Here is an 11,434-nt window from a genome sequence, read left to right as displayed (position 1 = left end):
CATGTTTGCCGGGATTAGTCTGGCTAACGGAGGGGAGGGGGGTTGTGTGGTGTGACAGAATGACTATTTTTTGACAAGCGAATTTTTGTGTGAAGAATGAATTATTTCAATTACTGTTGATGTTAATAATTGTATATTTCAGTGGTATGCCGATCGCGAATTGTTCGTGTATATGTGATTGTGAAAGCTTGTACCTGTTAATATGGGGTAGAGTCTCTATGTTTTGTAGTTTTCGAGTTATGCAGTGTGTTAATATAATATATATTTCTTCGTTGTTGACGTTGATATTTGTCAGTGTATAAACAATCCAATAAATAAGCTGCCGCTCATCCCCCATGGTTTATAATTTTTCTTTGCCAATTGTATTCAGAATTCAGTACTGTACTGTCACTAGGTATTACGTTATCCAGTCTGGTCAGAACTTTCTTCAGAATTTCACAAGCACTTTTAAAATTTACGCTTCGTATGACCCACACTCGTGTAGTTTTGTCATTGACCAGAGTCAAGATGAAGTGAAATACTTGTACATTTGAACATGAAACCATAAAAACAAAAGAATTGTACATTTGTCACACCCACGTTCAGAGTCGTCTGTCTCACATGGGTATACGCGTGACGCTAATTTGCATGTCTGTTTGCGTTGAACTTGCTGGCCATAAAAACAAAAGAATTGTACTTTTGTGACACCCACGTTCAGAGTCGTCTGTCTCACATGGCTAAACGCGTGATGCTAATTTGCATGTCTGTTTGTGTTGTGAAGTGAACTGGCTGGCTAAAAGCAGTTTCTCGTCAAGGCTTTATTTGGAAGACCATGGATGAACGCGCGAAGGATGGTGGAAAGACGCGAGCTGGTCTTGTACACGTAGTTCAGCATCCAAGCTTTGACCTGCTTTAAAATGCTTTAGAATAACCAGCCAGAGGTAATAAGTGGTTGATTTTTGTTGTAATTTTGAATTTCCACATTGATGTTTTGTTGTCTGCTGCAGTGGGAATCGAGGTCATTGAACTTGTATTGCGTCACCGAACTCTACTTGCGTTTGAGTTCGTATATCTTTTCGTATGAAGTTATTTACTACTACAGTCATAGCAAAGAGTTTAGCAAAACAGTATACCCGTATCTTTGACCATTTTAGGGGTTTTTTCTGGCGTCTTTTTGTTTGCATTGATCTATATATCTGCTTCCATGGTTTCTACAGGGTTAAACATAGACAATGGATCCGTAGTCGACGAAAGCAAACAAAACTAGATATACACATTTACATTCACAGCAACGCTTTGATCTGCCTTTCAAAATAGACAAACGCGCCAGAAGTAAGCGATTGAATTTTATGTGAAGTATGAATTTCGATATTGATGCAGTCTGGAGTCAAGGTCATACCCACAGTACTGTGCTTCGTTCATCGACCTAGTGTCGTCATAAACAGCGGCTAATACGTACGGCCAAATAAGCCGATTATTTTTCGTATGCTGTGAAAACAAGTACGTATATACAGTCATGGCAAAGAGTTGGACGCCTGTTTTAGGCATTCCTCATTTGTTACTGTTTACATGGGTCAGGAGATCTACTATTTGCTTCCATGGTTTGTACAAGGTGGGGGTAAACAAAAGTTGATAGGCCTCGAGCTCGGCCACATATAGTAAACGCCTAGTAATACTAGTAGTATAAGAACTTAAACCAGTTCCTTTGAATTTCTTTCACTGAAACAAGGTCAACAACAACAAAAAGAGCGAGGGGAAAACAAGGAGTGTATTTCAAGTCACCGAGGGACTGTGAATTGAAGTGTTCCATGGTCGGAGAGTAAACTTATTTGCATTGTAGAAAGCTATACTTCACCTATAATTGTCGAGATTAAAACAAAACCATTTTAATTTCATGAAAACTAAGTGTCGAATATCCCATACACAGTCTCTGGCTATATACCTAAATAATATTGCCGAGTTTCATGATATATAGTGTTGCTCATCCAATGACTTCAATATGCCGTAACAATAGTACATAATCGATGCCAGGTCTAAGCACCGCATTCATTCATTCTCTGTCAACACAGGGCATGACTTTATAATGACGCCTCGAATGTCTGAATAGCTCCGAATCAGAGAGTCGCAGAGCTTGCTATCGACTGTAAAACATTTTTGCCTTTTTTCACATCCGTTCGTAACCTTTGACAGATGCAAGCGATATACCGATTAATCTATCGTACGGAATATCGCCATTGTGTATTCGCTAGCTCCGTACAGAGACTATAAATACGTACGTCTGCCATGCTAGGCTTCTGTTACGTAAACATCACATTTCGACACATGTGAGCGTACTCGGGCGATCAGCTGGTCCGTAATTTGCATTTGTTTTTAACATTATGTTTTCAAACCTAAGGAAAAATATGTCATTATGAAGACTCTATGGCCCAAAACATTCGCCCAGATTTGATGTAAAGGTCACGGAGACCTTGGTTTGTTGCCGCAGCAACTGTCGGAATAATGGCTATATGCAAATGAACTATGGGTAATTTGAATCTGGTTCAATCCGGATGAAAGTGTCTATTCACTCCGATCCATCAATACAGACATGTACTACTCGAGTACCAGATCTATGCGTTGCGAGTATCATTAGCAACTCCTGTGTCTGGTACAGTCATGAGCGTTACCAGTTCTGTCATGCGCTGTCGTGTGCAAGTAAAGGTCAAACCCCACTGCATAATCTTCCTACGTCGACTGACTGACAGTTATATATTATGTATATAGCGTTTGATTACGTAATTATTGTTTGTGCCACCCCACCCCCGTGCACCCCACCCCACTCGTACGTCCATGCAGAGACCACGGTGACGAACAGTAAAACTTAAAAAGTCTTTACACAGAAAGATAGACAGGGAAAGGGAATTTCCTAGTATATTGTGTTGACATGTATTAACGTTTGATTAATAAATGCAATGTATCCTCTGTTTATTGTTTATTTGCATGGTGGTCTTTATGTGCGTCTTGCGTTTAATGTTTGCCGCATCTTGGTAATTACGCATCCAGATACATTGTACACAAAATTATATTACCAAGATGTTTTATACGTACGTTCATGCGTTCTCAGTAGTATAGCGCCACCAACATTCACGTTAACTTAAAAAGTCTTATAGTTCACTAACTGACATCTACCAATCCGACTAACGGTTGGTGTATTACCATTTGTCAGTTAGTAGATATTTACACTGATTATGGAAATATGTTACTAGTAATTTGCCAAATAGCCTACCAGTTTGATCAAGGATATTAGCTGTGCACTAATTAATTCAAAGTTGGTAAGCTACAAAGAGACAGAGAAGACGATAGTTTTGATTTAAAACTTTATCAACTAGAGATGTTATCTGATAAAAACATGAATAACATTATAAAGCTAAGAAATCGCAAAGACACCCACTATTATTTATTCGACCTGGTGTCACCAAGGTTGGTGTGTAGGGGTGATCCTAATGTTTAAAAATGTTTTTGTTTTTTTCCATGGAAAATTTTGGTCGGTCGGTCGATTTAAAAAAGTATATAAATAAAAAATCATCTTTGAATTCATGTTTCTTTGCCTCTCCTTTTCCTTCTTTCAATCATCTTTTCATTGGATTCCTAGAAACAAGCCCTTCTCAGCTTTTCTTAGGGACCGGTCAGTTTCTCCAGCCTGGGGGGGGGCGGTGGATTCTTAAATCGGGCCGACAAAAAGTCACTGACCCCCCCTATCTGTAAAACCCAAAACAGGCTGACCCCCCTATCACTTAATTCTAAAACATGATGACCCCCCCCCCCCCCCCATATATGATATTCGCATGAGTGACAGGTATTTTTTGATCGTGACTCAGTGTGGACTGCTTGACTGTCTTGCATCTACTTTATAAGATCCCGGGTTTTTATATAGCACTATCATAATTATAATTATTGACTACCCAGGGTAAATATATTTGAAAAGGAGTTTAATAGCATCTTGACAGTGAAAGGTAGGGGGAAAGCTTTGAGAAGGGAATATGTACAGCTGTCATGGGGGGTCCTAGGAGGTTTTTAACTCTGAAAAGTCAATATTGAGACTATTCAGACATTTTTAGAAAATCATTTCCAAGCTTTACAAGACAGCACCAACATGTAAAAAGCAACTACATAAGGTTGAAATATTTTTGAAATATAGTTTGATAGGATCTTGACAGTAAGAGGTAGGGGGAGATCTTGAGACTGGGATGTGTACACCTCATGGGGGGGGGGAGGAAGGTTCCAAGGGGGTCTCCCCCTAGAACCCCTGGAGGTTTTTTCCCTCAATTTTGAGACTATTCAGACCCTTTCAGACAATAATTTCCAAGCCTTACAAGACAACACCAACATGTAAAAAACAACTACATAGGGTTGAAATACTTTTGAAATATACTTTAATAGCATCTTGACAGTAAGAGCGGAAGAGCTTGAGACTGGGATATGTCCACCTCATGCGGGGGGGGGTCTGAGGGGGTCTCCCTCTAGAAGCCCTGGAGGAATTTTACTCTTATAGCCAATATTTACACTATTTAGACCCTTCAAGCAATAACTTAATCCATGCTTTACAAGACAGCAAGTATCAGAAACTATTCTTTATAACTTACACTAAGGGTTGAAATATGTTCTTAAAAAGTTAAATGGCATCATTATATACATGTAGTAAAGGTCAGCACATCTAATGGTAGTATCATTGGTAGGGAAGATTTGGAGATTAAGGCAATTTTAGACTATCTTGGCAAACATTTCACATCTTGAAAAGACAATATCATCTCAAATTAGAATAGGGTGAAAATATTTAAGAAAAGTTTAATACCATTATGACAGTAAAAAGGTTGTTGGTGCATCTGATTGTTGGTTGAATGCATGAGTGACCTCAGGGGGTGAGGAGGTCCTTGGGGTTTTCCCCCTGGCAGATATGGAGTTTTTTGCTTGAGATACTAAGGCAATGTTTAGGTTATTCATAACCTTTGAGGTAATATTTCCAAGCTTCGAAAAGCTAACGTAAATGTACGTTTTAAATGAGTTTCCTATATCACATAAAATAGACATGTAACATTAGTATAGGGGCATTAATATATGTATAATAAAGTCACCGGTATGTTAGAGAACTTTAGGTGGATATTGTGTTTTATTGTGTTTTTGTGTGGTCATTGTGTTTTAAATTGTGATTGAAGAAAAAAATCCTTTCTACAATGGCATATAGCCTTGTCTGAAATGTGGTACATGTCAATATTTGTTCTTGTCCCTGTTTCTTACATGAATTCTTTAATATTACTTATAACTTCAAACATAACTATACATATACATATACATGTATTACCTAGCTACCACACTAGTTACAGAACATGTTATGTAAATGCTTGGCTGTTTCACAATCAATGCTTTACTTATATTGCAGTTTGGGGCAAACTTGAAGGTTTCGTAATGGCAATTTTCATAGATAGTTTATAAATGAAATTAATCTAAATTGTTCTACTCGTCATGTTATTGACACTACAAATCACCACATCTCATCAGATTCCAGTTTCTGTTATACCCTAGGTATGACCACCTAAAGTTCTCTGACATACCGGTGACTATACTATACATGCAATATTAATAATGTCCCTGTACCAATTTTACGGGCCCATTTTTATGTGACATGGGAAACTCATTTAAAACTTACATTTACGTTAGCTTTTCAAAGCTGGGAAATATTACCTCAAAGGTTATGAATAACCTAAAAGTTGCCTTAATAGAAACAAAAAACCTCCCGATCTGTCAGGACGACAACCCCCAAGGACTCCCTCAGCGCCAGAGGTCAAAGGGGGAGGTCAGTGAGTTTTTGTCGACCCGATCGTATTTTTGTAATTCAAAAATTGGTCTTCTAGTTCAAGTGTCGGTCTTCTAATTCAAGTGTTGGTCTTCTAATTCAAGTGTCGGTCTTCTAATTCAAAAATCGGTCTCCTATACTATACTATACTATACTATACTATACTATACTATACTATACTATACTATACTATACAATACTATACTATACTTTACTATACTATACTATACTATACTACTAGTATACTATACTATACTATACTATACTATACTATACTATACTATACTATACTATACTATACTATACTATACTATACTATATACTATACTACATTATAGTGTAGTGTAGTGTATTGTAGTGTAGTGTAGTATAGTATTGAGGAGTGTTGTATTTCCGTATTTGTTTGCCCAGAGTTTACTTGTATTGTTCATCAAATAGAGATGCCAGTATTATGATAGTGGACTCAGGTTACTAGTATTTATTTCTGTTTCATTATAGCCTCTTTTCGCCAGTTTCCAGGTGAAGAATTTAATTTTCTTTTGAAATTCTTTTTCGTTACTACATGTTCGTATGTATCTGATCGTTTGACCCTTAATGGACCCTTTGAAGACTGAGTTCGGGCGGCAGTATTACCTGTGTAAATATTGGAATGAGTTTTGATATCCAATACTTTGTGTTATTGGTGCCGTTGACATTTGTGGATTGTGATATGTTACTTCCGTATCTGAGCTTTCCAACGAAAATTTGAAAGTTGGATGTATTTGTTTTATTTTTTCACTCAGATTATTTAGTTCAACTTGGGTGCCACAAAATATCATGAAAACGCCACCCCTGAAATGTGTCCAGATTGATATTTTATCCGTGTAGATTTCAATAATGCGACTTTCCAGTTCATGGAATGTCGGCTATTTCGGGTGATGCCCAAGAGCCAATGCACATGCATGTTTGTGTGTAGAATTCTCCTTTAAATTTAAATGTGTTTTTCGTGAGAATCACATAATAGTTTTAGGAGATGCACAGGTGGTGGTTTTGGAATGCTATAGTCGATTGTTTGTGTAACTGGCGAGTCAAGTGCTTCGACAACTGACTGCATTGCGCCAGACTGCAAAGTATGTGTGTACATACCACATGTAAAGTGACTAGTATCCAATTTTCAGGAACTACATACAGTAGCTTCTGATGCCATGTGATGATACACTTTGTGCAAGTGTGAGACATATCTCGCTGGACACCCACAAATGAGATCCCATTGGTCTTCAACACAACATACAGTCTCTATATTAACGGATCTCATCTACGAGATGCAATAACTAAACACTGGGACGTAATAGCAGACAATGAGATATGAAATCAATTATATCCAAAAAGACCAATCATAGCACAGAAGCGAAACATAAACTTAAAAGACAAATAGGTCAACACTCAATTGCAGCATTCCGAATTTAAAAATCTAGCGGAAATAAAACGAGATAATATTATAATATAGTATAGTATAGTATATAGTACAATATATAGTATATAGCACAGTCTAGTATATAGTATATTATAGTATAGTATAGTATATAGTATAGTATAGTATATAGTAAAGTATAGTATAGTATAGTATGGTATAGTAGAGTATAGTATAGTATAGTATGATATATTATAGTATACTATATAGTACAGTATATAGTTTAGTATAGTATAGTATAGTATGGTACATAGCATAGAGCATAGTATAGTGTATAGTGTAGTCTAGTATATAGTATAGTATAGTATAGTATAGTATAGTATAGTATAGTATAGTATATAGTACAGTATAGTATAGAATAGTCTAGAATATAGTATATAGTATAGTATATAGTAAAGACAAGTATATAGTACAGTATATAGTACAGTATGTAGCATAGACTAGTATATAGTATAATATAGTATAGAATAGTATAGTATAGTATAGTATATAGTACAGTATATAGCATAGTCTAGTATATAGTGCAGTATAGTATAGTATAGTATAGTATAGTATAGTATAGTATAGTATAGTATAGTATAGTACAGTATTGTATAGTATAGTATATAGTAAAGAATATATTATATAGCATAGTCTAGTATATAGTATAGTATAGCATAGTACAGTATAGTATAGTATAGTATAGTATATAGTACAGAATATATTATATAGCATAGTCTAGTATATAGTGCAGTATAGTATAGTATAGTATAGTATAGTATATAGTATAGTATAGTATAGTATAGTATAGCATAATATATTATAGCATAGTATAGTATAATATAGTATAGTATAATATATAGTACAGAATATAGTATAGTCTAGTATATAGTATAGTACAGTATTGTATAGTATATAGTATATAGTATAGTATAGTATAGCATAATATAGTATAGCATAGTATAGTATAATATAGTATAGTATAATATATAGTACAGAATATAGTATAGTCTAGTATAGTATAGTATAATACAGTATAGTATTGTATACTATACTATATAGTATAGTCTAGTCTAGTATAGTATAGTACAGTAGAGTACAGTACAGTATAATATAGTATAGTACAATGTATAGTATATGGTATATAGCATAGTATAGTATATAATGTAGTCTAGTATATAGTATAGTATAGTATATAGTATAGTACAATACAGTATAGTATAGTATATAGTACAGAATATAGTATATAACATGGTCTAGTATATAGCATTGTATAGTATAGTGTATAGTATAATATAGTTTATAGTATATAGTATAGTATAATATATAGTACAGTATACAGTATATAGCATAGTCTAGTATATAGTAGAGTATAGTATGGTATAGTATAGTATAGTATAGTATAGTGTAGTATATAGTACAGTATATAGCATAGTCTAGTATATAGCTTAGTATACTATAGTATAGTATGGTACATAGTATAGAGCATAGTATAGTATATACTGAGTCTAGTATATAGTATAGTATAGTATAGTATAGTATAGTATAGTATAGTATAGTATAGTATAGTATATAGTACAGTATAGTATAGTATAGTCTAGTCTAGTATATAGTATAGTATAGTATAGTATATAGTAAAGACAAGTATATAGTACAGTATAAAGTATAGTATATATAGTAAAGTATACAGCATAGTCTAGTATATAGTATAATATAGTATAGAATAGTATAGTATAGTGTAGTATATAGTCCAGTATATAGCATAGTCTAGTATATAGTGCAGTATAGTATAGTATAGTATAGTATATAGTACAATATATAGTATATAGCACAGTCTAGTATATAGTATAGTCTAGTATAGTATAGTATATAGTATAGTATAGTATAGTATATAGTAAAGTATAGTATAGTATAGTATAGTAGAGTATAGTATAGTATAGTATGATATAGCATAGTATACTATATAGTACAGTATATAGTTTAGTATAGTATAGTATAGTATGGTACATAGTATAGAGTATAGTATAGTATATAGTGTAGTCTAGTATATAGTATAGTATAGTATAGTATAGTATAGTATAGTATAGTATAGTATATAGTACAGTATCGTATAGAATAGTCTAGTATATAGTATATAGTATAGTATATAGTATATAGTAAAGACAAGTATATAGTACAGTATATAGTATAGTATATAGTACAGTATACAACATAGTCTAGTATATAGTATAATATAGTATAGAATAGTATAGTATAGTGTAGTATATAGTACAGTATATATCATAGTCTAGTATATAGTGCAGTATAGTATAGTATATTATAGTATAGTATAGTATAGTATATAGTACAGAATATATTATATATCATAGTCTAGTATATAGTGCAGTATAGTATAGTATAGTATATAGTATAGTATAGTCTAGTATAGTATATCATAGCATAATATAGTATAGCATAGTATAGTATAATATAGAATAGTATAATATATAGTACAGAATATAGTCTAGTCTAGTATATAGTATAATACAGTATTGTATACTATACTATATAGTATAGTATAGTATAGTATAGTATAGTACAGTATAATATAGTATAGTACAGTAGAGTACAGTACAGTACAGAATAGTATAGTATCTAGTACATAATATATTATATAACATAGTCTAGTATATAGTATAGTATAGCATAGTACAGTATAGTATAGTATAGTATATAGTATAGTATAGTCTAGTATAGTATAGTATAGCATAATATAGTATAGCATAGTATAGTATAATATAGTATAGTATAATATATAGTACAGAATATAGTATCGTCTAGTATATAGTATAGTACAGTATTGTATACTATACTATATAGTGTAGTATAGTATAGTACAGTACAGTAGAGTACAGTACAGTACAGTATAGTATAGTATAGTACAATGTATAGTATATAGTATATAGCATAATATAGTATATAGTGTAGTCTAGTATAGTATAGTATAGTATATAGTATATAGTATAGTATAGCATAGCATAATATGATATAGCATAGTATAGTATAATATAGTATAGTATAATATATAGTACAGAATATAGTATAGTCTAGTATAGTATAGTATAATACAGTATAGTATTGTATACTATACTATATAGTATGGTATAGTATAGTACAGTATAATATAGTATAGTATAGTATATAGTACAATATATAGTATATAGCACAGTCTATTATATAGTATAGTCTAGTATAGTATAGTATATAGTACAGTATATAGTAAAGTATATAGTACACGAGTATATAGCATAGTGTAGTATATAGTATAGTATAGTATAGAATAGTATAGTATAGTGTAGTATATAGTACAGTATATGGCATAGTCTAGTATATAGTATAGTATAGAATAGTATAGTATAGAATATTAGAGTAGAGTATATAGTATAGTGTAGTGTAGTATATAGTATAGTATAGCATAGTATAGTCTGGTATAGTATAGTCTAGTGTAGTATATAGTACAGAATATATTATATATCATAGTCTAGTATATAGTGCAGTATAGTATAGTATAGTATATAGTATAGTATAGTCTAGTATAGTATATCATAGCATAATATAGCATAGCATAGTATAGTATAATATAGAATAGTATAATATATAGTACAGAATATAGTCTAGTCTAGTATATAGTATAATACAGTATTGTATACTATACTATATAGTATAGTATAGTATAGTATAGTATAGTATAGTACAGTATAATATAGTATAGTACAGTAGAGTACAGTACAGTACAGAATAGTATAGTATATAGTACATAATATATTATATAGCATAGTCTAGTATATAGTACAGTATAGTATAGTATAGTATATAGTATAGTATAGTCTAGTATAGTATAGTATAGCATAATATAGTATAGCATAGTATAGTATAATATAGTATAGTATAATATATAGTACAGAATATAGTATAGTCTAGTATATAGTATAGTACAGTATTGTATACTATACTATATAGTATAGTATAGTATAGTACAGTACAGTACAGTACAGTACAGTACAGTACAGTATAGTATAGTACAATGTATAGTATATAGTATATAGCATAATATAGTATATAGTGTAGTCTAGTATAGTATAGTATAGTATATAGTATATAGTATAGTATAGCATAGCATAATATAATATAGCATAGTATAGTATAATATAGTATAG

The 11,434-nt window shown here is 32.2% G+C and overlaps 1 protein-coding gene across 1 annotated transcript in view; it reads left to right on the top strand.

The window, feature by feature from the left end:
- The first annotated feature begins 796 nt into the window (after positions 1–796).
- The window catches only part of LOC144435801 (mpv17-like protein), a 33,292-nt gene continuing 22,654 nt past the window's right edge, over positions 797–11,434 (top strand). The window contains exon 1 of the mRNA XM_078124426.1: positions 797–920. The gene's annotated coding sequence lies outside the window, so the exon portion shown is untranslated. The remainder of the gene's footprint in view (positions 921–11,434) is intronic.

This window comes from Glandiceps talaboti, chromosome 5 (genome assembly GCF_964340395.1).
Source record: "Glandiceps talaboti chromosome 5, keGlaTala1.1, whole genome shotgun sequence".
NCBI lineage: Eukaryota > Metazoa > Hemichordata > Enteropneusta > Spengelidae > Glandiceps > Glandiceps talaboti.
This window is presented reverse-complemented; position numbering and strand designations above follow the sequence as displayed.